This window comes from Dryobates pubescens, chromosome 11, assembly GCF_014839835.1.
Source record: "Dryobates pubescens isolate bDryPub1 chromosome 11, bDryPub1.pri, whole genome shotgun sequence".
Taxonomy (NCBI): domain Eukaryota; kingdom Metazoa; phylum Chordata; class Aves; order Piciformes; family Picidae; genus Dryobates; species Dryobates pubescens.
In genome coordinates, this window is record NC_071622.1 from 31934472 (window position 1) to 31962009 (window position 27538).

Here is a 27538-nt window from a genome sequence, read left to right on the forward strand (position 1 = left end):
GTTGTTTGCTGTTAAGCAGAACCAGCACAACAGAAAACAAGGCTAAAGCAGAGATGTTTATCTGCCATGGCTCAGGCTCAGGCCAGAGACCCCAGCCAGAGTGCTGAATAAACATGAAACACGTCCTGTTTATACCCAGACTGATACAATTTAAGCAGAACTTGAGGGTTGGAAACGTGGAGGTGTGGCTAAATTTGTAGCTGATGTGTAGAATCAGCCAGGTTGGAAAAGAACTCAGAGATCATCAAGTCCAACCTATTACCTAATACCTAACACCTCCTGACAACTAAACCATGTCTCCAAGTGCCACATCTAATCCTTTTTTGAACACCTCCAGGGAGGGTGACTCCACCACCTCCCTGGGCAGCACATTCCAATGGCCAATCTCACTTTCTGGGAAGAACTTCTTCCTAACATCCAGCCTAAACCTCCCCCGGCACAGCTTGAGACTGTGTCCTCTTGTTCTGCTGCTGGTTGCCTGCAAGAAGAGACCAAGCAACCAGTAGGATCTCAGTTGTCCCTCTGCCGCTATCATCAAGGAGCTGAAGCTGCCAAGCCCTGTGAACAACAGCCCTGCATTCCTCTTTGGTTTATGGGTTAACAACCCAGTACTCAACCCATGTTTAAGCTGTACTTAAAGCATCCCTCCAGCCCAGCTGGGCAACTCTAGATGATGTCTTAAGCAAGCAAACAGCTCTCCACTGCAAAAAGCTCTGATTCCCCTTGAGCCTGTGCCGTAAACACGTCACCCAAGAGCCCAATTCCCCGCCTCCAGCTGCTCCCCCAGGGGCACCGTGAGCTGCACTGAATATCTGACTCCTAGAGAAATAAATCTCACTGAATTTTCATGATCTATCATCTCAGCAGGAGCTGACTTATTCCTTGCTACATTCCACAGATTCTTCTCACAATCATTTTCCATTCAGCTTTGCCATGTCCTTTTTGGAAGCACTGGAGGTTGCCTCCTTAATGTCCCACTGCAAGAAACAATTTGCATTTGGATTGGCAATACATTTCCCCCCACACACACACTCCTCTAAGATATTGCTAAATCTCCAGTTCATTCCCTGTGGGATGATAAAAAAGGGATAAATAAGAAAGAAAGGAGAAAAAAAAAAGCTGGCTCCTGACCCCTCTTTCTTTTTTTTAGCAAAAGAGGAGAAAAATGTGCTTGACTATGTGGCATAATGGACAGGATTTCCACAGAGTCAGACAGCAAAGAAATGAATCCTGCAAACCTTTCACATTTGGGTCCAAATGGAGAGTGGTCTCTCCAAAAATGCTCACAGTGTTCTAGAAGGGAGCCCCCATTTGCCATTCAATGGTCATCAATCACTTTCTGCCTCTGCATCTTGGTGGTGTTGGTGTGTTTTTTCTTGATTCCAGCCAATCTCAGAGCTGAACTTGGCTGACCTGGTTTTGTACCCCTCGGCGGCGCACGGGCTGCAAAAACACGCGCTCCGTGTCTCCGTGCTGAGGGAGAAGATCCAGCCCCAAAAGGGTCATGAAGCACAGGGAAAAACCCAACCAGGAGAAGCAGTGAAGCAGAGCTGCCACCACCACAGAGCTGGACTCAGGGAAGTCATTGTGCCCCTGTACTCTGCACTGTTAGCCACACCTTGAGTCCTGCGTCCAGTTCTGGGCCCCTCAGTTCAAGAAGGACATCGAGACACTTGAATGTGTCCAGAGAAGGGCAATGAGGCTGGGAAGAGGCCTCAAACACAAGCCATAGGGAGAGGAGAGGCTGAGGGAGCTGGGATTGTTTAGCCTGGAGAAGGATCAGGGGTGACCTCATTACTGTCTACAACTACCTGAAAGGTGGTTGTAGCCAGGAAGGGGTTGGTCTCTTCTCCCAGGCAACCAGCACCATGTGACCATTTGACACTGTGCCTTTAAGAAAGGGGCACACTAGCTAAATGTGGACACAGTCCACACAAGAGGACACAGTCTCAAGCTGCACCAGGGGAAGTTTAGGCTGGAGGTGAGGAGAAAGTTCTTCACCGAGAGAGTCATTCGTCATTGGAATGTGCTGCCCAGGTTGGTGGTGGAGTCACCGTCCCTGGAGGTGTTCAAAAGGGGATTGGACATGGCACTTGGTGCCATGGTCTAGTCATGAGGTCTGTGGTGACAGGTTGGTCTTGATGATCTTTGAGGTCTCTTCCAACCTTGGTGATTCTGTGACAGATTCTCCCTCTCTGTAGATATTCAAAACCCACCTGGATGTCTTCCTGTGTGATCTGCTCTGGCAGGGGGGTTGGACTGGACGACCTCTCAAGGTCCCTTCCAGCCCTTAACATTCTGTGATTCTGGAGCATGAGAGCTGAAGCAATGTTCCCTTGCAGGGAGCATGGGGAAGAGTCATGAGAGAGACCATCATGGCTATGAGCCTGCAGCTGATATTCCTTCTGAGATATTTAATGTCTTGCTGTGAGAACAATGTTTTAGCCTTGGAAGAGATCCTGCAATGCTGGATGGGATATTTTGAGGTTATAATGCCACATTTCTGGATATTTTTGGGGAGAGAACTTTAGCAAGGATGAAGAGATTTGCTCTTGAGCTTGGACTCCCTGAATAGAGTAATTGTTAGAGGTAAAGATGGTCCCTCCAAGGTTTGGTCTTAACCCTTCTGTCCTAGAAGCGGCATAAAACTAATACATAGGTTGAGAGCAGCTCTGAAGAAAGAGACTTGGGGGTGTTGGCTGCTGAGAAGCTCCCCAGGAGCCAGCAGTGCCCTCATGCAGCCCAGAAGGCAGCTGTGTGCTGGGCTGCAGCCAGAGGAGTGTGGCCAACAGGGCAAGAGAGGGGATTCTGCCCCTTGGCTCTACTCTGCTGAGACCTCACCTCCAATACTGCATCCAGCCCTGGTGTCCCCAGCATAAGGACACAGAGCTGTTGGAGAGAGTCCAGAGGAGGCCACAAAGATGATCCAAGGGCTGGAGCACCTCTGTTATGAGGATGAGGGTTGTCTAGAAATAGGACAAGGGAGAATGGTTTGAAGCTGAGGGAGAGCAGGGTTAGACTGGACCTTAGGAAGAAGTTCTTCAGTAGGAGGGTGGTGAGAGTCTGGAATAGGCTGCCCAGGGAGGTTGTGGTTGCCTCCTCCCTGGGGCTGTTGAAGGCCAGGCTGGATGAGGCCTTGAGCAGCTGAGTCTAGTTGAGAGGTGCCCCTGCCCATGGTGGGGAGGTTGGAGTGGATGATTTGAGCCATTCTGGGGTTCTATGACATTAAATATGTCTACAGTAAGGATGCAACACAAGCTTTTCTTTTCCAAGCTACCATCACCCTCTGGGTGCAGTGGACCTGCCGCTACCCACACAACACTGCGTAAGGCACCATGAGAAGACAAGAAGAGCATCCTCTAATGTCAGTGTGGGGTGTGGAGCCTGCAGTCCACCCAAGGCCTACTGCATGACATGAAGCTGAGATCTGCAGCCAAAGCAGCTAAGAGGGATGTGACCTGCAGTGCCTTGTGTGCTGATGGTTCTCCACAGCTAAGTGCTTCTGAAGCTGCAGTTTTATATTTAGCTAACATCAGTTTAATGCAAACCAACTGGGAAGGTTCCCAGTGGTGTCAAAAGGCCATGGCCCAACACATGATGCATCAGTAGAATAAACTACCCTCTGAAGTCATCACAGAATCCTAGAATCATAGAAATGTTAGGGTTGGAAGGGACCTCAAGGATCAGCCAGTTCCAACCACCCTGCCATGGGCAGGGACACCTCACACTACAGCAGGTTGCTCACAGCCACATCCAGCCTTGCCTTAAAAGTTTCCAGGGATGAAGCTTCCACCACCTCCCTGGGCAACCTGTTCCAGTGCCTCACCACCCTCATGGGGAAGAACTTCTTCCTTACATCCAATCTCAGTCTATCCATTTCTAGCTTTGTTCCATCCCCCCTAGTCCTATCATTACCTGGCACCCTAAAAACTCCCTCCCCAGCTTTCAGAAGTCATGGTCAGGCTTGTTCCCTGTGCAGATGCTACAGCTTCCCTTTGAGGGGAGGGATGAAAGATGTTCATCCTGGGACTAAAGCTGAGGCTGCTGAAATGCACACTTCCAGTTCCCTGCAAACAAACACTTCTGAACACACACACAAGGAAAATCAGAGCATGGTCCCCAGGGCCACAGCAGAATGAGCCACACTGATCCTCTGGTGGTTCTTTAGCAGCCAAACCCTCCCCTGCTTACCCCAGAGGGACCTGACTACATAGGTAGTAAGGAATGCGCAGGCAAGAAAAGGCTGCAGTTGCATTAGAGGGTGAGGATGAGAGTGAAAAAAACAAACCCAAAACACAGCAAGAGTACTGTGGAAGGCTGGGGCTGGCTGCCTGGGATATATCTCCATACACTCAGCCCAGCTAGGAGCTGGAGAGCCTTGGAACCTTCTGCTGCAACTTTCCATCCAAGAGCTCCAAGCGGACTCGCTCGTAAATGGCAAGAGATTAGAGAACTTCCTGTCATCAGCACTTACTCAAGAACAGTTGGGGGAAAAAATCTGACTTTCTGCAGGGAAAAAACCCACAAAGGATCAGGTCTTGTTTGGGGGGGGGGGGGGGGGGGGGGACGGGGGACAACACACTAAAATGTTTCTAGCCTGGATTACCTACAGAGAATTCATAAGATGGATCTGCACCTTAAGAGCCCTTGATAACAAGCAAACAAACGAATCGGTGACACAGCGGCGGGAAGGGCCACGTTGCATGCTAGTTATGTGTTTAAAGTTTCTCCTAGGCTCAGAAAGGTTTTTTTGCTGGTGGCTGGGTGTGTTTTGTTTGTTTGTTTTTCTTTGTTCTTCTAAGGGAAAGCAGTCTTCTCGGTGTTGCTGGGAATACCGATGTCAAATGCTGTTTTACCAGCATCCAGTGATGCAGGAACATCCCAAAGGCTGAGCTGGCAAAGCACTAAACTTACTTGCTAAAAAGTAACTGGCCAAGGCCAACTGTTTTCCTTCCCTTCTCCTTCCCCCTTCCCTTTCCTTCCCCTTCCCCCTTCCCTTTCCTTCCCCTTCCCCCTTCCCTTTCCTTCCCCTTCCCCCATCCCTTTCCTTCCCCTTCCCCCATCCCTTTCCTTCCCCTTCCCCCATCCCTTTCCTTCCCCTTCCCCCATCCCTTTCCTTCCCCTTCCCCCATCCCTTTCCTTCCCCTTCCCCCATCCCTTTCCTTCCCCTTCCCCCTTCCCTTTCCTTCCCCTTCCCCCTTCCCTTTCCTTCCCCTTCCCCCTTCCCTTTCCTTCCCCTTCCCCCTTCCCTTTCCTTCCCCTTCCCCCTTCCCTTTCCTTCCCCTTCCCCCTTCCCTTTCCTTCCCCTTCCCCCTTCCCTTTCCTTCTCTCAAGAGACCCTTAAGCTGCCATGTGAAGCATGAGATGCCATTTGTAGCACCAGGGAAGCAGTGATGGGACTCCCAGCAGGTACTCCTAAGCAAAGCAGAACATCCCCTACATTTGATCAGAAAAGGAAGAAATGAAGGGACCCCTGCTATGAAAAGCTCTCAAAGCCCAGTCCTGGCTTTTGGGATTTAGGTTCCATAGTTGTTGCTTTATTTTGGTTTGGTTTTTTTTCCTGGTGGTCTTCGTTCCATTTCCACTGATGTGGAGATAGCAAGCAGGGTATTTACAAGGCTAATTTCAGCTACTCAAAGTGTTCCAATAAGTTTTTAAAGGGATAAGCTACAAACTAGAACTGAATGTGAGGTTCAAGCTTGGTGTTATACATCCCAAGAGCGCTCAGATTTAGAATCACAGAATTGTCAGGGTTGGAAGGGACCTCAAGGATCAGCCAGTTCCAACCACCCTGCCATGGGCAGGGACACCTCACACTACAGCAGGTTGCTCACAGCCACTGCCAGACTGGCCTGAAAAACCTCCAGGGATGAGGCTTCCACCACCTCCCTGGGCAACCTGTGCCAGTGTCTCACCACCCTCATGGGGAAGAACTTCTTCCTGACATCCAATCTCAATCTACCCATTTCTACCCATTGCTCCTTTCCCCCCAGTCCTATCACTCCCTGACACCCTCAAAAGTCCCTCCCCAGCTTTCTTGTAGCCCCCTTCAGATACTGGAAGGTCTCCTTAGAGCCTTCTCTTCTGCAGACTGAACAGCCCCAACTCTCTCAGTCTGTCTCCATAGGAGAGGAGCTCTGTATTCCCTCACTTGGATCAGTTTTATCCAGCAGAAGGCAGGAGGAGGAAGCTTATTTGCCTTGGAGCTGAGCTGACTTCTGACAAAATAACTTGAGCAAAGCAAGTGAGATGAAAAGTGGGGACAGAGGGGGAGCAGGAGCAGAGAAAACTGAATTCCTTTTTCCTCTTCTGGAAAATCCAAAGGCCTGAATATCTCTTGCAGCCCAGGTGGCACTCATTTCCCTTGCCTAACTAATTGGGGAGACTGGGATTTTTAGTTAATTTGTTTTCTTTTGACCATTTTATGGAGGGTTTCTTTTTCTTTCCTTCTTTTTTTTTTTTTTTCCCCCTCTTTCTTTCTTTTTTCTTTTCGGGTCTATATTTTGATTTTCTTTGGAACCACCTCTCTCCCAGCTATATGGAAAAGCATCAGTAAGCCATCACCTGAAACACTTCCTGAAACACTTCTGCTGCTGAATTATTTTTATTGTTAATATTTTTATTAAATGGATTTTTTTTTTCTTAAAAAGCCTGCTCTTCCCTTAAAAAAAATTGAAGAAAAAAACCCCCATGAAACCAAAACAGTAGTACAAGAATTAAGAACTCTTCTAACAAAAGGCATAGAGTGAGGTGATTTGGGGGTTGGGGAAAAATCCGCCTGGATCCCAGCAGATCTTCCTTGGAGGACCATCACAGGGTAGTGACAGGACTAAGGGGGATGGATCCAAGCTAGAGGAGGGGAGATTCAGATTAGAGGTTAGGAGGAAGTTCTTCCCCATGAGGGTGGTGAGACACTGGCACAGGTTGCCCAGGGAGGTGGTAGAAGCCTCGTCTATGGATCGTTGTAAGGCCAGGCTGGATGTGGCTCAGGGCGATCTGGTACAGCGGAGAGCGTCCCTGCCCATGGCAGAGGGCTTGGAACTGGATGCTCCTTGGGGTCCCTTCAAACCCTGACAGTTCTGTGGATCACAGCAGAAAGGGGAAAGCACTATGTCCTTCTTCAGGACCATTTGTAGCTGGGGATGCAGGCATCAAGCTCCACAGCCCAGCTTGGGGGTTGCATGGCAAACCAACACCTACTGCCTCAGGGGCAGAAGCAACTTTGGGCCACAATCATTTCTCTGCAGCTGCCTTGTGTGTGTGCATATGAGGAGGGGGCAGTGGGACTCATTGCCCCTGATCACACAGGATCACAGGAGGTTAGGGGTTGGAAGGGACCTCCAGAGATCATCCAGTCCAACCCCTCTGCCAGAGCAGGACCAGAGCATCTAGCACAGGTTGCACAGGAACACATCCAGACAGGGCCCGAAAGTCTCCAGAGGAGACTCCACAACCTCTCTGGGCAGCCTGCTCCAGTGCTCTGGGAGCCTCACAGTGAAGAAGTTCCTCCTCAGGCTGTGGTGCAACCTTCTGTGCTGCAGTTATATCCATTGCCCCTTGTCCTATCACAGGGCACAAGTGAGCAGAGCCTGTCCCCTCCCTCTTGACACCCAGCCCTCAGATACTTATAGATGTTGATTAGATCCCCTCTCAGTCTTCTCCTCTCCAGATTAAGCAGCCCCAGGTCTCGCAGCCTCTCCTCATCAAGCAGTGCTCCAGTCCCTCAGTCATCCTGGTAGCCCTCTGTTGGACCCTCTCCAGCAGATCCCTGTCCCTCCCAGAACTGGATGGTGAGGTCTCACCAGGGCAGAGTAGAGGGGAAGGAGACCCTCCCTGGATCTGCTGGACACACTCCTCCAGAAGCCCATTGGCCTTCTTGGCCAGAAGAGCACTTTGCTGTCCCATGCAGAACTTTTTGTCCACCAGCACTCCCAGGTCCTTCTCCACAGGGCTGCTGTCTGGCAGATCACCTCCCAACCTGTACTGGTGCAGTTTGTTCTTCCTTCCCAGGTGCAGGGCTCTGCCCTTGTCCTTGTTGAACCTCATTAGGTTCCTCTCTGCCCAGCTCTCAGTCTGTCCAGGCCTCGCTGAATGGCTGCACAGCCTTCAGCTGTATCAGCCAAGCCTCCCAGTTTGGTATCACCATGGGAAAATGTTTATACAGGCATGGATGCCACTTCAAATCTGCACAGAGCAGTACCATGATGACACCAGCCTGCTGGCTCTTGCTGTTTCTCAGTAATTTGGCTCTTGATCCTAGGAAATGAGGGATGTCTTCAGCTCTGTTGGGTTCATAATCAAAGGGAGACCCAAGGGTGTGCAGCCACAAACCTTAATCTCCAATTAATGCTCAGATCCTGAAACAATTTCAGTCCAAGGCACAGCTTGCCAAGGAAAACACCTGGGAGATTGTGTTATCATAAACTGATTAACAAACTGTGAGAGAGACACTTTTCCTGCCACAGAGGAAAGATGGAAATACCTGAAGAGAGCAGGAGGGATAATGGAATTATGGAGAATTTGGAAGCTACAACCTAAACACAGGAATATACCCCCTGAGGCAGCAGTGCTCTTAAAGGGCTGTAACTGTAACCTCACCAAATGCACCACCCATTAAACCAAGCCTGTGTGCTTAAAATCAGCTCTAAAAAAGAAGTCCCTTGCTGAGCTGGAGGCCAGGTGAGGCACAGGTCTAAACTCTCTTGTCACAGAATCACCAAGGTTGGAAGAGACCTCAAAGGTCATCAAGTCCAACCTGTCACCACAGACCTCAAGACTAGACCATGGCACCAAGTGCCACGTCCCATCCCCTCTTGAACACCCCTAGGGATGGTGACTCCACCACCTCCCTGGGCAGCACATTCCAATGGCCAATAACTCTCTCAGTGAAGAAATCACCCAACACTACCTAATCAACTAAACCATAGCACCAAGCACCCCTTCCAGTCTCTTCCTAAACACCCCCAGGGATGGTGACTGCACCACCTCCCTGGGCAGCACATTCTCAACAAATTTTGGCCCCAAATTAGTTTTAATTTGCCTTTAACAAGCCTGAGGTGGTTTAGGTTATTCCTGTCATTGCTGCTGGTGTTTCCCTTCTCTGTTATTGTTATTCATAACAATAGTGTGATTCTCACCCACATCTACACAGAATGGCTCAGGTTGGCAGAGATGTCAGAGATCATCTGCTCCAACCCCCCCACCATGGGGGCAGGGACACCTCTCAACTAGACTCAGCTGCCTTGAACACCCCAAGGTGGAGGCAGCCACAACCTCCCTGGGCAGCCTGTTCCAGAGTCTCACCACCTCCTACTGAAGAACTTCTTCCTAAGCACCAGTCTAACCCTGCTCTCCCTCAGCTTCAAACCATTCCCCCTTGTCCTGTCTCCAGACACCCTCAGGAAAAGTCCCTCTGCAGCCTTCCTGTAGTATCCCTTCAGCTATTGGAAGGCAGCTCTAAGGTCCCCCCAGAGCCTTCTCCTCTTCAGGCTGAAAACCTCCAGCTCCCTCAGCTTATCCCCATGGCAGAGGTGCTGCAGACTCATTCTGTCCTTGCCTTCTACTGCTTTTGCCTCTCAAAGAGCAGGTGGCCTTAGCACCAATGAGTTAAATAAACAGCCAGAAAGCAAGAGGCAGTCTGGCAGAGAGGGGGAAGGAGAGTCCATCCATCTTCTTGCTGAGGCCCCAAGTGTCTGTATGCATGGACAAAGGGTGCAGAGGAAATTCACTTCATCTTGGGCTGTACATGGTGACAGGGATTTACCAGCTCAAGTGGAAAGTGAAAAACAACCAACCTCATCCAGGGGCAAAGTCTCTCTAAGAGAGCAGAGGGAGAAAGAAAGAATATCTGTCTTTCCTTCAGGAGGATCCTTGAGAATACAAGAAGAGAAGGGGGAAAACAATTTAATAAGAATCTCAAGCTCCTGGCAAGAGTTAGTGACAAGGCTGAAGGCACAAAGCTATTGTCAGGTGGGAGAGAGGATGCCAAAAGGCCTTCTAGGCTGATAAGAAAGGGAAGGGATAGCTTTTGGGGCTTGGTTTTTTGCAGGACAGGGGAGAATGAGCTGTCTGAAGCAGCAGTTAGCCAGGAGCTAAGGGCTAAGAGTCTGAATTTCTTTTAAGGAGTGAAGGAATTCGTGGATGGCTTTGTTTATTTCAAAGGAGAGAGGGGAGGGGAGGACGGAGGGGAGGACGGAGGGGAGGACGGAGGGGAGGACGGAGGGGAGGACGGAGGGGAGGACGGAGGGGAGGACGGAGGGGAGGACGGAGGGGAGGACGGAGGGGAGGACGGAGGGGAGGACGGAGAGGAGGACGGAGAGGAGGACGGAGAGGAGGGGAGGGGAGGGAAGAGGAGGAGGGAGGGAAGAGGAGGAGGGAGGAGGGAGGGAAGAGGAGGAGGGAGGAGGGAGGGAAGAGGAGGAGGGAGGAGGGAGGGAAGAGGAGGAGGGAGGAGGGAGGGAAGAGGAGGAGGGAGGAGGGAGGGAAGAGGAGGAGGGAGGAGGGAGGGAGGGAGGGAGGGGGAGGGAGGGGGAAGGAGGGAGGGAGGGAAAGGGAACAGAGAAGGAAAAAAAAAGTAGGAAAACCATCATGAGAAATATCACAGTAGCAAGGGGAGAAGGCAGCTGAAAAAGTCAAGGATAGCTAAAGAAGCACATGAGGCATGACCTTGAAATGAGACTGATGAAGTGAGCTTTTTGGGTTGAGTGCTGGCTGGAAAAGGGGGCTTGGACCACTGCCCAAGGAAAACTGCCTCCTGCTATTTAATTCCTAATGAGTTCAGGGAACAAGGATTTTGCCCAGGCTTTGAAATAAACAGGATTGTGTTAAAGAAATACTTGAGACCATCATTAATGTCTGCTTCCAGTGGAAGCAAGCCATGAGACCCCACATCCTGCCTAGTCACTTGGGTCATAAAAAAAAGGGAGCAGAATGTGAGTATCAGCTCTACAGATTATTCTGGAGGGCCAAACAACCCTAGGTGTTCATTTCATGCCTGCATTGGGGGTCCCTGCTAATTGATTGTGACCGGGATGCTAATTATGTACCTTAGGAATCCAGCGTTTCAGTTCCTTGCTTCCTGTGCCAATTTTTCCATCCCAATAATAATTGCCCTTCCTGTTTATGCAATTCCATTTGCACAGTGGCTACCCAAAGTCAGCTGCTAAAACTGTTTACTGTAAATATTTACACTGGGGCCATTAGTGAAGCCTCTATCTCTGACTGGATGATGGATGGCAGAGGGTCTAATCCCAGAGAGCCCCCAGGATAAACAGGGGAGAGTCATGTGTGGAGGCTGGGAATGCTGCTTCCCGCTGCCTTAAGGCAACAGAAGCAGCCCTACCCTTGGGAGATTTGCTGGGAAAGATGCTGAGGAGCAGAGGGTTATTTGCTGCTGTCTGTGGCACTGAGCTGCCCCAACATCTGACAGTTGTCACTGAAAGCATCAGCAACATGGGCAGTGGCATTGAGGCATCCTCAGAAGGTTTGCTGGTGACACCAAGCTGTGTGGTGAGCTGGGCTCACTTGAGGGCAGGGATGGCGTCCTCAGCAGGTTTGCTGGTGACACCAAGCTGTGTGGTGAGCTGGGCTCACTTGAGGGCAGGGATGGCATCCTCAGCAGGTTTGCTGGTGACACCAAGCTGTGTGGTGAGCTGGGCTCACTTGAGGGCAGGGATGGCAGCCAGAAGGGTCTTGACAGCCTTGAGAAGTGGGCCAGTGCCAACTGCAGAAGGTTCAACAAGGCAAAGGGCAAGGTTCTGCATCTGGGTGAGGCCAGTCCTAGGCATAAATCCAGGCTGGGTGCAGAGTGGGCTGAAAGCAGCTCTGAAGAAAGAGACTTGGAGGTGTTGGTTGATGAGAAGCTCCCCATGAGCCAGCACTGCTCTCATGCAGCCCAGAAGGCAGCTGTGTGCTGGGCTGCAGCAAGAGGAGTGTGGCCAGCAGGGCAAGAGAGGGGATTCTGCCCCTTGACTCTGCCCTGATGAGACCCCACCCCCAATACTGCATCATAGTCATCACAAAATGTGAGGGATTGGAAGGGACCTCCAGAGATCATTGAGTCCAACACTCCTGCCACAGCAGGATCACCTAGGTCTGGAGTAAAGGAAAGCACAAAGACCTCCTCTGAGCACTGCAGGAAGAGGAGGATGAAGAGAAACCTTGTGGTCTGCAAAAACCATCATTTGAGTACCAGAAGAAAACTGATATCACAACACACTCTCAAAACACATTGAGGAATTATGATTATGGAAGAGTCTGAGGCAAGGAACAGCCACCAGCTATTTTAGGCAGTCCTTCCATGGGTGGATGATGAAGCAACCAACAGATTATCCCTAGCAGTGCCAGAAGGGTGAGCCAGGTCCACTCACAAAACCAACCAAGATCATCAAGTCAAACCTATCACCCAACACCATCTAATCAACTAAACCATAGCACCAAGTGCCTCATCCAGGCTTTTCTTAAACACCTCCAGGGACTTCAATCCCACCACCTCCCTGAGCAGCCCATTAGCCCCTTCCAATGGGCAATCTCTTTTTCTCTGAAGAACTTCTTTCTAAGATCAAGCCTAAACTTCCCCCTGCACAGCTTGAGACTGTCTCCTGTTGTGCTGGTGCTGGTTGCCAGCAAGAAGAGACCAACCCCCACCTGGCTGCAATCTCCCTTCAGGTAGTTGTAGAGAGCAATGAAGGTCTCCCCTGAGCCTCCTCTTCTCCAGGCTAAGCAACCCCAGCTCCCTCAGCCTCTCCTCACAGGGCTGTGCTCCAGACCCCCCTCCCAGTTTTGTTGCCCTTCTCTGGACATGTTCCAGCAACTCAACATCTTTCTTGAATGGAGTGGCCCAGAACTGGACACAGGACTCAAGGTGTGACCTAACCAGTGCTGAGTACAGGGGCACGATGACTTCCCTGCTCCTGCTGGCCACACTATTCCTGATCCAGGCCAGGATAACACTGTCCCTCTTGGCCACCTGGGCACACTGCTGTCTCCTTGCTGCAGTGCTGGGGATTAGCTCATCAAGTTCAACATCATCTTCTTTACAGTGAGATTGACAGAGCATTGGAACAGAGAGTGTGTGGAGCCTCCTTCTCTGGAGACCTTCAGAACCCATCTGGATAAAGTCCTGTGTGGACTACCCTAGGTGATCCTGCTTTAGGCAGAGGGGTTGGACTCACTGATCTCTGGAGGTCCCTTCCAACCTCTACCATCCTGTGATTCTGTGATCTCCTCAATCAGAGGAGCCTCATTTTTTCCACATAGCTCAAATCCTGCTTCCCCATCCCAGCTGCACACCAGTGTTCATCTTCCATGACACACCTGCCAATGCAACCACAAAAAGCTCCCTTTTGGTGCAAATGGTGCTCTCTGTCTGCTACAGATCCATAATCCTCCAGCCTGCTGCACAGGTGCCCCTCTGATCAAAGAGGGAAACAAGTCCTTTCTTGACTGCAGGCTTTCACTTTGCAGAAGCACCTTCCATCCTTCCTTCCTTCCTACCCACACCAACATGAAAGCCAGCACAGGTAGTTTTGCCACTTGGAGCTCAACCTTCTTTGTGGGAAAGTTTATTTTGGGACAAGGCTATAAAAGCTCAGCCCAATTAGCTGCTGCTGCTGCAGACTGTCTCTGAGCAGCAGCCAGGGTGGGATTAGTGATTCCCAGGTGGGAAAGTTTGCTCCACGTGGCACCTGCCAAGCTCCACACAGCCATTTGCTGCATTTAAAACAGGAGGTGGAAGGGATCTGGAGGTCTCATCTTTGATTTCTCTTTCTAAGGAACTTTATTTCTGCTGGCAACCCCAGAGCTGAGGCTTGGATGTGTATGGGACACGGCCTGATGGTAATGGGAGTTTTCCATGCCCCACTGTCACATTCTTGCTTCTCATTCCCCACACCTCCATGTGCTACTCTGCTCTGATCTAGGACTTTATTTGTCTTTTCCCCCACGTGTGGGGATTAGGGAGAAGTCACCACATGGTGCAGCAGCAGGAAGGATTGGAGCAGAGAGCCGTTTGGCAGGGAGCATAAAAACAAGCTCAGAACACCGCAGGCACATGAAGCCAGGTCATCTATGTCTTACTGGTGCTCCCCAGTGCCATGGTGGGCACTGAGAAAGAGTGAGAGTCCTGCCCTAGAACAATCAACCTGAAATGCATTATCTTCAACCCAAAGCTCACCCTGAAATGTGCTTTCAGGTTTGGCAGCCCAACTCAACCCCAGCTTACACTTGATGCTCAGACAGGTTTGAAGGCAAGAGAGCTGCAGAAGCTCTCCAGGTTTCCCTAAAAAAAGACAGAATTAGAATTCACCAGGTTGGAAAAGACCTTTGAGATCATTGAGTCCAACCTACCACCCAACACTACCTAATCAACTAAACCATGGCACCAAGCACCCCTTCCAGTCTCTTCCTAAACACCTCCAGCGATGGTGACTGCACCACCTCCCTGGGCAGCACATTTCAAAGGCCAATCTCTCTCTGTGAAGAACTTCTTCCTAACATCCAGCCTAAACCTCCCCTGGCACAGCTTGAGACTGTGTCCTCTTGTTCTAGTGCTGGTTGCCTGGAACAAGAGACCAATCCTCACCTGGCTACAACCTCCCTTAAGGTAGTTGTAGACATCAATAAGGTCTCCCCCGAGCCTCCTCTTCTCCAGGCTAAGCAACCCCAGCTCCCTCAGCCTCTCCTCATAGGACTGTGCTCCAAACCCCTAACCAACTTTGTTGCCCTTAAAGCCACTCAGCTCAGAGTCTGCTGATGACACCTAGGGCAGCTCTCCACAGCCCCAGCTAACACCTGATGCTCAGACACAGGTTTGAAGGCGAGAGCTACAGAAGCTCACCAGGTTTCTCTGAAGCCACTCTGCTCAGAGTCTGCTGATGACACCTAGGGCAGCTCTCCACAGCCCCAGCTAACACCTGATGCTCAGACACAGGTTTGAAGGCGAGAGCTACAGAAGCTCACCAGGTTTCTCTGAAGCCACTCTGCTCAGTCTGCTGATGACACCTAGGGCAGCTCTCCACAGCCCCAGCTTACACCTGATGCTCAGGCACAGGTTTGAAGGCAAGAGAGCTGCAGATGCTCACCAGGTTTCTCTGAAGCCACTCTGCTCAGAGTCTGCTGATGACACCTAGGGCAGCTCTCCACAGCCCCAGCTAACACCTGATGCTCAGACACAGGTTTGAAGGCAAGAGAGCTGCAGATGCTCACCAGGTTTCTCTGAAGCCACTCTGCTCAGAGTCTGCTGATGCCACCTAGGGCAGCAGCTGACTCCACAGCCTGACCTAACGCCTTGGGGCAGGTACCTGTTTCCCCCTCCCTCAAACAAAGGCATGCTCGGCTCACAACGAGGGCCATTGAGGAGATGAGCAGGCTCCCACTCCCCCGTTCTTGACTTCGGAGTGGCATTTCCTCCGCCAGGCAGCAGACCCACCCCGAGGTATTTATCCCTGCCTGCAGCACAAGCTCGCTTTTCACCCTGCCTGCTGCACACCCCGCCCAGAGGTGTCGGGGAGCATTAATTACACAGCATGTGCAGAGGGCTTTGAAGAGAGAATGTGCCAAGCAATTACTGTGTGGTTTACTGATTTGGGCAGGCCTGGGCAGGTTTTTTTTCCCCTTTCTCTTTTCTTAATGGTTTGTTGATGTTTTTGACTGGCAGTCCAGCACAAAGCTCTGTTTCTTGGGAGGTTTCTTTGTGTTGTTGTTGTTTGCGGTTTGGTTTGGTTTGAATATTATTCTTAACAGGCTCTTTAATTGCTGTATTTACTTTAGTCACCTCAAGTTGTTTAGCCTGGAGAAGAGGAGGCTCAGGGGAGACCTTGTTGCTCTCTACAACTACATGAAAGGAGCTTGCAGACAGGTGGGGGTTGGTCCCTTCTCCTAGGCAACCAGCACCAGAACAAGAGGACACAGTCTCAAGCTGTGCCAGGGGAAATTTAGGCTGGAGGTGAGGAGAAAGTTCTTCACAGAGAGAGTAATTTGCCATTGGAATGTGCTGCCCAGGGAGGTGGTGGAGTCACCGTCCCTGGAGGTGTTCAAAAAAGGCTTGGATGTGGCACTTGGAGCCATGGTGTAGTTGTCAGGAGGTGTTAGGTATTAGGTAATAGGTTGGACTTGATGATCTCTGAGGTCTTTTCCAGCCTGGTTGATTCTATGAAATAGCTAATTACTTGTGATCCTGTTCAGATTTGTGTTTAGCACAGACACCAATTCTGTCTTTTCTCCCACAGCCCCCAGTTACTCTATGACATGCTGGGCTTGATCTACTTTTTCCCCCCTCCTCTCCTGTAAACAGGACTTTCTGACTGCAAGAACTTTTCCAGAATCACAGAAGGTTAGGGGATGGAAGGGACCTTGAAAGAGCATCCAGTCCAACCCCCCTGCCAGAGCAGGATCACCTATACCAGATCACACAGGAACACATCCAGGTAGGTCTTGAGTATCTCCAGAGGTGGACTTCCTGGTTGGTCTATGCCAACAAGAACCTGGCAAAAGCTATAGCTGATGTTCTATAACCAGGACAGAAGTCATCCTTTGGGTCATTAAAAGGTGCAAATGTGACATCAGTACAAATAAAGACTCCAAGTCAGTAGAGGTTAGGGAAAGAAAATCTGTGCAAAATGCAGTGTTCTGCTGCTGCTGAAAAGCTGCCAGGCAGTAACAACATCTTGGGAGGTCATCAGGCTTTACTTTTAGGAGAATCAGCAAGCTGTCCAGTGGAGTGACTGGTGGCACTGCCTCTCATCTGAGCTTTATGAGAAGCACCCATCAGACATCAGCAGTGAGGCACAGCAGAGGGTGTTCACAAGGGGTGATTCCAATGAATCACAGAATGCCAGGGGCCAGAAGGGACCTCAAAAAAGTCCAACCCCCCTGCCAGAGCAGGATCACCTATACCACATCACACAGGAACACATCCATGTGGGTTTTGAATATCTCCAGAGAAGGAGACTCCACAGCCCCCTGGGCAGCCAGTTCCACTGTTCTGTCACCCTCACAGGGAAAACATTTTTCCTCCTGTTTCCATGGAACTTCCTATGCCTCAACTTCCACCATTGCCCCTTCTGCTGTCATTGGGCATCACCCAGCAGAGCCTGGCTCCATCCTCTTGGCACTCACCCTGCACATCTTTACAAACATGAATGAGGTCACCCCTCAGGCTCCTCCTCTCCCAGCTACAGAGCCCTCAGCTCCCTCAGGCTCTCCTCGTAAGGAAGATGTTCCACTCTCTTAATCATGTCTGTGGCTCTGTGCTGGACTCTTTCAAGCAGTTCTCTGAGGTCCTTCCTGACCTGAGGACCCCAGAACTGGACACAATATTCCAGATGTGGCCTCAGCAGGGCAGAGCAGAGAGGGAGGAGAATCTCAACCTACTGACCACAGCCTTTTTAATACACCCCAGGATGCCATTGGCCTTCTTGGCCCAAGAGAACACTGCTGGCTCATGATCAACCTCCCATCCACTAGGACCTGGAGGTATTTTTCTCCTTCACTGCTCTCCAACAGGTCAGTCCCCTGCCTGCACTGATACCTGAGGTTCTTTCATGAGAGCTTCACAAGAGCCTGCTTGGAAAAGAGGAGCCCAGCCAGCCACCCATGCACCTTCTTGCTGGTTTGATGTGTTCTGTAATATTTAAACTACCATTTCCACTTCCACAAACACCCCATTAAAGAGAAAGCTCTCATTAGACAGAATTTGGCAGATTAGTTCTGTTTTACTTCCACCTGCATCAAGCTCATTTGCAGCATACAGGCATTTGTGGAAGGGTCCTACCTAGCTCAGAAATTCCCCCAGAGAGGAAAGGTCTCCTTTCTTGTATGCCCTTAAACTCCTTTCATCACTGTTCAGTAACCTGCTGCATGAGAAGTTCTAAGCTGAGAACCTTGTCCAGGTCCCTTTGTTGTTTTGGTTTTTTTTTTTGCCTATCCTTATAGAATCACAGAATTGTTAGGGTTGGAAGGGACCTCAAGGATCAGCCAGTTCCAACTCCCCTGCCATGGGCAGGGACACCTCATACTACATCAGGTTGCTCACAGCCACATCCAGTCTGCCCTGAAAAACCTCCAGGGATGAGGCTTCCACCACCTCCCTGGGCAACCTGTGCCAGTGTCTCACCACCCTCATGGGGAAGAACTTCCTAACATCCAATCTCAATCTACCCATTTCTAGTTTTGCTCCATTCCCCCCAGTCCTATCACTCCCTGACACCCTCAGAAGTCCCTCCCCAGCTTTCTTGTAGCCCCCTTCAGATACTGGAAGACCACACTAAGGTCTCCTTGGAGCCTTCTCCTCTCCAGACTGAACAGCCTCGACTCCCTCAGTCTGTCTCCATAGCAGAGGAGCTCCAGCCCTCTGATCATCCTTGTGGCCCTTCTCTGGACACCTTCCATCACCTCCAGATGCTTCTTGTAATAGAGGCTCTAGCCCTGGATGCAGTACTCCAGTTGGGGTCTCACCAAAGTGGAGCAGAGGGGGAGAATCAGCTCCCTCGACCTGCTGGCTACACCCAGCCTTTGAAAGGCCACCTGGTCCTACAGGCTGAACCAAAGACCTTCACAGGAATAGAGAGTGAAAATTAGGTCTCTTCTTGCCAAATGACCTTTGACTTACACTTAGCTCCTCATTTCTTCTCCACATGTTGTGTTTCCCCACAGACAAGCTGCTGGGGAAGCAGTTTCACTGAGAGGTGACAAGGAAGAAGTCAAGGTGAAGAGGTGAAAAGGAACTGCTAAATCATCTCCAGTAATCTGTACTTCTGCAGCCACCTCAGCTCTCACTTTCTCATGTAAAACTCAGCAACAACCCCACAGCATTTTGCTGCAGGAGCTCCAAAACAGCAGAAACAAATACAATAAATCCTCTTTGCCAGCTCAGCTTAAGGAGAAAAAAAAGTTCAAATGCCTTCCCCCATCTCTGCGGTGCAGGGGGCTCAAGGTACAGCTTTGCTCACCACACTTGCTGAATGCAGAGGTTAAAGAGGTGCAAAGATGCCATGGGGCTGGCCAGCTCCTGCCCTGTGTGCCTCTGCTCAGCTATTCTCCCCCAGCCTTGGCAGAATGAAGCTCTGTCTGCCCGAGAAGATGTTCTTTCCAGCACATCCCCTTCTAGTTATAAGCCAAAATAGAGTTAGCAGATGGAGGTGCTGGGTTTGCCTCATTGCAATGCCATCCAGAGGGCTCCAAGGGGAGACCCTGCCACAGGCAGAAAGGGAGCTGACAGCTTACAGCTACCCCATCAGGATCTCCAGGACTCTCTGAGCCCAGCAGCTACTTTTCGCTGGGTTTCTGGCAGCAGCTGTGCATTGCAACAAGTCTGTTGTTGTTGTTGTTTCCCCTCCCTTAAGAATTCACAGCAAGTGTAGGACCATGGAAGGTGCTCTCAGGGAAAAAAAAAGCCAGGCTCAAGGACAAACACCTCCCACCTCTGCCTGTCCTGCCAGCTCCAGCTGAGGTCAAGGCAATCCTGCTAATTACTGCATACATCAGAGTCTTTGCAAGTCCAGGAGTTACTCCAGGAGCCTTGCAGCCAGGTTTAAGTGATGCTCTGTGTCCCAAGCCTTTCAGGGCAGGCCAGCTTCAGGGGTATCATGTTTTTCCAGGCACAGTGCTAAGAGTAACAGCAAAACAACTGTCTCATTGTTTAGAGCATCCCTAAATACTGCCAGTGAAGATCTGGTGGACTTTCCACAGTCTGCGGCTTTGGAGATTTTTTCCACTGGGGTGATTTATTTCATCAAAACAGCTCTGAGGCCACCAGCTGCTAAAGCACTTGTGGAGAGGGCCAGCTCAGCTCTCATTATTCCCTGCAGGTTTGCCTTAATAGAATCAAACTGGTTAATATGTGCTAATACCAATAAGGCACCCCTCTGTACTGAGACCTAATTCTCCTCCAGCTCCCCAAGTGGGGAGGGAGGTGATTCTCCCCCTCTCCTCCACTCTGCTGAGACCCCACCTGGAGTACTGCAAACAGTGCTGGAGCCCCTATTACAGGGAGGATCTGGAGGTGCTGGAAGGTGTCCAGAGAAGGGCCATGAGGATGATCAGAGGGTGGGAGAGAGAGCTGGGGCTGTTCAGTCTGGAGAAGAGAAGGCTCTGAGGAGACCTCGCTGTGGCCTTCCAGTATCTGAAGGAGGCTACAAGAAAGCTGGGGAGGGACTTTGTAGGGTGTTAGGGAGTGACAGCACTGGGGGGAATGAAGCAAAACTAGAAATGGGTAGATTCAGATTGGATGTTAGGAAGAAGTTCTTCCCCATGAGGGTGGTGAGACACTGGCACAGGTTGCCCAGGGAGGTGTGGAAGCCTCATCCCTGGAGGTTCTTCAGGCCAGGCTGGATGTGGCTGTGAGCAACCTGCTGTAGTGTGAGGTGTCCCTGGCCATTGCAAAGAGTTTCGAACTGGACAATCTTTGAGGTCCCTTCCAACCCTAACAATTTTATGATTCTATAAGGGTAGGGCACCAGGGGAGCAGTGCAATATTTCCTCCGCTGCACGGACAGGTCCGGTTTAGGCCGGTCCGGTCTAAACCGGTCCAGTCTGGTTCAGGCCGGTCCGGTCCAAACCGGTTTCGTCCGGTCCGGTCCAAACCGGTTTCATCCGGTCCAAACTGGTTTTGTCCAGTCCAAACCGGTCCAGTCCGGTCCAAACTGGTCCAGTCCGGTCCGGTCCAGTCCGGTCCGGTTCAAACCGGTCTGGTCCGCTTCAAACCGGTCTGGTCCGGTTCCGGCCGGTCTGGGCCGGTTTAGGGCTATGTTGAGAGGTGAAGTCACCTTTGAGCTAGCTGCTATGGAGGAACTCTCCTCTCTCTGCTTTCACAGAAACACAGAAACATTCAGGCAGGAAAAGACCCTCAAGATCACCAAGTCCAACCCAGAACCCTACTCTACAAGGGTCACCCCTAAACCACAGCCCCAAGCACCACATCCAAACCACCTTTAAACACATCCAGGCTTGGGGACTCCGCCGCCTCCCTGGGCAGCTCATTCCAATGCCTGACCACTCTTGATGGGAAAAACCTCTTCTTAACGTCCAGTCTAAACCTACCCAGTCACAGCTTGAGGCCATTCCCTCTTGTTCTGTCACTAATGACCTGTGAGAAGAGACCAGCACCACATCCTTTCAGGTAGTTGTAGAGAGCCATGAGGTCTCCCCTCAGCCACCTCTTTTCCAAACTAACCATCTCCAGCTCCTTCAGTTGCTCTTCATCAGATTTCTTCTCCAGGCCCTTCCCAAGCTTTATTGCCCTCCTCTGCACTTTCTCTGTCCCTAGCAGAAAGCTCAAGTGCTGCAAGGATAAAAGGGGACTTGGCCCCTCCTGCCACTACCTAGCACATGGGGGTCTTTTTCAACACCATTGCACCTCCTGCAGCCAAGGTGGTGTCTGAGGTCCCCCTGCCTGTAATCCATCTCCAGCCCAGGCAGAACATGCAGCAGCAATGGGCTTCAGGCACACCACAGCTGCCCCAGGCTGGGGAAGCTCAAGAAATACATTTGACTGTGCAGCTGCAGAGATCTAGAGGTACACATCACAGGTCTCTCATCTCTTACCCTATTTTATTTAGACCTTTGTTGTTTTATTTGCAAGCCAGCATGACTGCAGAGTTGCTGAGGAGGGCTGCACTTTCTTCCTCCTGCCCACTGAGACAGACAGCAAGGCTTAGGAAATGCCACAGAAATCAACTCTGCTAGGAAAATGCAAGACTTGAGCAGTTCAGCTTTCAGGAGGCAAGATAATGGCAAACAGAAGGTTGAACTTTTCCCCTCATGTGCATATGCATCGTGATTCATTGCATACTCCTCTCATGCTATTCCTCAGCCATTGCAGCATGCCATAATTTGTCTCAAGAGGCAAACAGTAGTTTGCAGAGCTGCATACTTGTCTCTGAGCAGCAGGGCAAGGCTGAGTTCACAGCACAGCCCCGTGCCCGATGCGCCACGAATAACACCAAGCTGGCTGGCGTCAGGGAGAAGCAAGAGCAGGGCTGCTACCCAGGAAAGCCAAGCAACATCTCAGGAAGAAGGCAAAGGGCAGGCAGTCCTGCAACACAGCTCAGGACAGGCTGAGCTCATGGGGTCCTAGGTGAGGCTGGGCATGAACATCCTCAAGATGAAGATTTTTGGAACAAACCAAAATATTTTCCCGCAGATGTTTGGGGTCCTGCAAAGAGATGAGGATGAGCAGAGGGCTGCAGCTCCTCTGCTGTGGAGGCAGACTGACAGAGCTGGGGCTGTTCAGTTTGGAGAAGGCTCCAAGGAGACCTTATTGTGGCCTTCCAGTATCTGAAGGGCCTGGGGAGGGAATTTTAGGGTTTTGGGTAGCGATAGGACTAGGGGGAAGAGAGCAAAACTAGAACTGGGTAGATTGAGATTGGATGTCAGGAAGAAGTTCTTCCCCATGAGGGTGGTGAGACACTGGCACAGGTTGCCCAGGGAGGTGGTGGAAGCCTCATCCCTGGAGGTTTTTCAGGCCAGGCTGGATGTGGCTATGAGCAACCTGCTGTAGTGTGAGGTGTCCCTGCCCATGTCAGGCGGGGTGGAACTGGGTGATCCTTGAGGTCCCTTCCAACCCTATCAATTCTATGATTCTATGATCAGACCAAGAGGTCTGCCCCACAAATAAGCTGAAAGCTGCACCATAAAACCATAGAATGCATTGGGTTGGAAGACACCCTCAAAGGTCATCTTGACCAACCCCCCTGACCTCTTTAACTAGAGCAGGGCACCACTGAATTTCACTTTGAATATCTCCAGGGATGGGGCCCCCACTGTATGGTGAGGGGGTTTGAGCACCTCTGCTATGAGAAGCCTCCAGGTGTTCAGCCTGGAGAAGAGAAGGTCCCAGGGAGACCTAGTAACAGCCTTCCAGTAACTGAAGGGTGCTACAGGAAGGATGGAGAGAGACTGTTTGCAAAGGGCTGCAGTGAAAGGACAAGGGGCAATGGCTTCAAACCAGAGGAGAGCAGATTTGGATTGCCTATCAGGAAGAAGTTCTTCACTATGAGGGTGGTGGAACACTGGAACAGGTTGCCCAGAGAGGTGGTTGAGGTACCTTCCCTGGAGGTGTTCAAGGTGAGGCTCAACAAAGTCCTGGGCAGCCTGATCTAGTTGGGGATGTACCTGCTGACTGCAGAGAGGATTGGACTGGATGACCTTTGCAGGTTCTTTCTGGCCTGGACCATTCTATGATTCTATATCTTTGGGCAATCTGTTCCAGCATTTCATTACCCTCACTTCCTCCCAATGTCCAACCTAAATCCCTCACTTCCTCCTAATGTCCAACCTAAATCTATCCTGCTTTAGTTTCTGAGCAGGATTTGGCCTCATGAGATGAGAAGTAGTGATTGGTTTGAGTCACTTCTGGCAGCAACCTGTGAGGAGCTCTTTATCCCCAAAGCACAGCTCAGAAACTGCTCTGCTGGGAAAGGAGAAACCTGAAGTCGTGGCCTTGTGTCCACATCACTGTTGCTTCCCAGCCAGTCTAGACCCAGTGCTGCCTGGCAGAGTGCTATTGCAAACACCTCTGGGAAAGGTCCCTGAGCAGACTTCTGTAAGACATCCAACGGTGATGTTGATCCTGCTGAAGTCAGCATAACCCTGACCCTCAGCCCAGCACGCTGCCTGGGCTCAGGGCACACACTCCCCTGACTCTGAACATTGAGCAGTCAGCTATGCCCATGCAGAAGAGCCCCTGGAGAGAGGGAGCAGGGCTCAGCACCGGGGTGCAGGGCTCTGGGAAGCGCAGAAGAAACCTCTCGCCGTGGGAGTAGCGCTGCTCAAGCCTTGCAAGCAATAAGAGTAAGGAGGAATAAAAAGTAATGGGAAACAGATGCTGCTCTACCTTAGATTAGAATCTCTGTTTAGATTTCCAGGATAATTTTTATCTCTGCTACTTTGGCTAATGTAAGGATGAGATGATAAATGGATTTTCTAGAGTCTGAAGAGCCCCGCGCCTGCCTGCTTCCAAAGCGCAACTCGATATGGAGCTGTCCCCAGCGGGGAGTCAGAGAAAAGAAACAGAACTGGCCTGGACAAGGGTCAGAACGGAGGATGTGTTACATGTATGAGGTCAAATAGCCCCTGACTAGTGCTGGATGAGGAGGAGGAGGAGTCCTGTCCCTGGTAAGCAGGGCTGAGGAGTATCCTAGAGAGCTCCTCAGAGGGCAGGGGAGTCTCCCATCAGTCCCTGCTGCAGTGTGTATCCTCCCCAGCCCAGGACATGATCTTGGAAAGACCCTGGGAGAGCTGTCACTTCTGCAGGAAAGGCAGAGCAGTGGCTTTAAATCCTGAGTGGGCTGAGCTCAGACACCCAGCACACTGACTCAAAAATCAGCTGCTAATGGAATGAACAAGGTACCACACTGCAGCAACCACATTCCCACTAGCCCAAAGTGCTAGGATGGGGCACAGACCTACCCTGCACAGCCACATCTGCCTCAGCTAACCTGGACCCTATCTTCTGAAGCCTGCTTTTTGTCCCTAACCTGAACCCTATCTTCTGAAGCCTGCTTTTTGTCCCTAAGAGGGCTAATACCTTCCATACCCTCCCAATGCCCGCTAGCTTGCCGCCATGCTGGCACTGCCTTTCCCCACCTCTTTTTCCACTCTCCCGTTGAGGCCAGGGACACAGATGAAGAAATTCCTCACTTTTGAGGGTAGTGAGGCACTGGAACAGGTTGCCTGTGGAGGTTGTAGATGCCCCATCCTTGGAAGGATTAAACTCTGTGGCCCAGGAGCAACCTGATCCAGCAGGTGTCCCTGTCAGAATCACCAAGGTTGGAAGAGACCTCAAAGATCATCGAGTCCAACCTGTCACCACAGACCTCATGACTAGACCATGGCACCAAGTGCTTGAACACCTCCAGGGGTGGTGACTCCACCACCTCCCTGGGCAGCACATTCCAATGGCCAACGACTCTCTCAGTGAAGAACTTTCTCCTCACCTCGAGTCTCAACCTCCCCTGACACAGCTTGAGACTGTGTCCTCTTGTTCTGGTGCTGGTTGCCTGGGAGAAGAGACCTTGCCCCTCCTGGCTACAACCTCCTTTCAGGTAGTTGTAGACAGCAATAAGGTCTCCCCTGAGCCTCCTCTTCTCCCGGCTAAACAACCCCAGCTCCCTCAGCCTCTCCTCACAGGGCTGTGCTCAAGACCTATCCCCAGCTTTGTTGCCCTTCTCTGGACACATTCAAGTGTCTCAATGTCCTTCCTAAACTGAGGGGCCCAGAACTGGACACAGGACTCAAGGTGTGGCCTAACCAGTGCTGAGTACAGGGGCACAATGACTTCCCAGCTCCTGCTGGCCACACTGTTCTTGATGCTGGCCAGGATGCCGATGGCCTTCTTGGCCACCTGGGCACACTGCTGGCTCATGTTCAGCCAGCTGTCAATCAGCACCCCCAGGTCCCTCTCTGTCTGGCTGCTCTCCAGCCACTCTGACCCCAGCCTGTAGCTCTGCATGAGGTTGTTGTGGCCAAAGTGCAGCACCTGGCCCTTGGATTTGTTGAATGCCATCCTGTTGGACTCTGCCCATCTGTCCAGTCGGTCGAGGTCCCTCTGCAGAGCCCTTCTGCCGTCTAACAGATCAACATTTGCTCCCAACTTCTGCTCCCCATCTGCAAATTTGCTGATGACTGACTCAGTGCCCTCATCCAGATCATCAATGAAGATGTTAAAGAGGATGGGGCCCAGCACTGATCCCTGAGGAACGCCACTAGTGCCTGGCCTCCAGCTGGATGTGGCACCATTCACCACCACTCTCCGGGCTCAGCCCTCCAGCCAGTTCCTAACCCAGCACAGAGTGTTGCAGTCCATGTCAATGGCAGGAGAGCTAGAACTAGATGATCTTTAAGGTCCCTTCCAACCCAAGCCATTCTATGACAGGATACAGCCTTTGCTTGGTCCACAGCCAACAGGGCAAACAGCAAACACATGGCAAAAAGGCGGGGGGGGGGGGAATAAAAGAAGAACTATTTCATTTTTTTCTTCTAAATTATTTTCATTATTATTATTATTATTTTCCAGCCTGAAAATTCTTGGCAAAGTAAAGCTCATCAGTTCCTTCTAGCATTGTAAGTGGAGATTATGTAATATTTACAGTGATATTAATGCAATCAATCAGAGTCAGCAAGTGGAGATGTGGGAGCCAGCTACACACACTAGAGAAGTGGGGGAAAGCAAAGCACAAAGGGGTCCCTGTGATGGTCAGGGAGGGATGCCAAATGCTTTCCCTGCTTTCCAAACTAATATGTTGCAAAATAACACAATCAGCTTTGGCCCAGTTCATTAAAAATAATTAACTTGACTGCTCAGTGACTTCCCCACAGACCTGAGGTGCCCACCAGTACCCAGGCATTCACATAAACACCTTTTCCCCCTTCCTATTCAAAGAGAAAGGCTTTGCCCAACCCAGCCCCAGCTGAGTCCCCAAATGATGTCAAAGGAGCCCTTGTTAGATCCTGGGTTGCTGGGAGGGCTGCAAGCACCATGGATTGAGAGCCTGCACCAGGCAGGAGGGCACTACCCCTGCCTCATGCCCTTGCACCAGAATGCCAGCAGCTGAGAATCTCAGAATCACAGAATGTTAGGGGTTAGAAGGGACCCCGAAAGATCATCCAGTCCAGCCCCACTGCCAGAGCAGGATCATCCAGGGCAGGTCACACAGGAACACATCCAGGGGGGTTTGCAAAGTCTGCAGAGGAGGAGACTCCACAACCACTCCACAGCCAGGGCTCCATCAACCTCCCCATGCAGAAGTGACTCCTCCTGTGTGAGAAGAGGCCATTCTTCCCAACTTGTGCAGCTGTTGGGCAGTTGACTTCAGAACCCCAAGAGCCTCACGAACAGCTGCTTCTGCTGCTTTGTTTTGTACTTCTCTTTGTAGGTGGAAACATTAAGGTGCAGAGGAGATTTTTGCCAGAGCTTGATTTCTGCATTGCCACTGGAGACCCTTTTCAGCAGCAGGGGGAAAAGTGCTGTTGTGCTGTACAAGGGTGGGAAGTGGGACCTGCAGATGGTTTGAGAAAGGCTTCAAACCCAGCCCACACAGCTGCCAACTGGTCAGACAGAGATAGGGTCAGCAGTTGGCTTGCAAGCAGCTGGGGCCATGCTGAAGAGCAACAGCTGGGAGTGTGCTCTGGTCCCTGTCTACCAGGGTGAAATACTTCAGGCATTGCTAAACCGTATCTTGGAAAAAGCCTTTGCTAAATAACTGCTATTGATGTTTGGACCCCAGCCCACAGTTTGTCTTGGGATTCAGATCCTGATGTGGACTATCTCAGGCTCTGATGATGCCAGGACCAGGGATCATTGCTGCTCTGGCTGACAGGCCATTCTCACTAGGCGGTAACGGGGAAAGCAGTTAGTATCTGAAGGGGACCTACAGGAAAGCTGGGGAGGGACTTCTGAGGGTGTCAGGGAGTGATAGGACTGGGGGGAATGGAGCAAAGCTAGAAATGAGGAGATTCAGATTGGATGTTAGGAAGAAGTTCTTCCCCATGAGGGTGGTGAGAGACTGGAACAGATTGCCCAGGGAGGTGTTGGAAGCCTCAT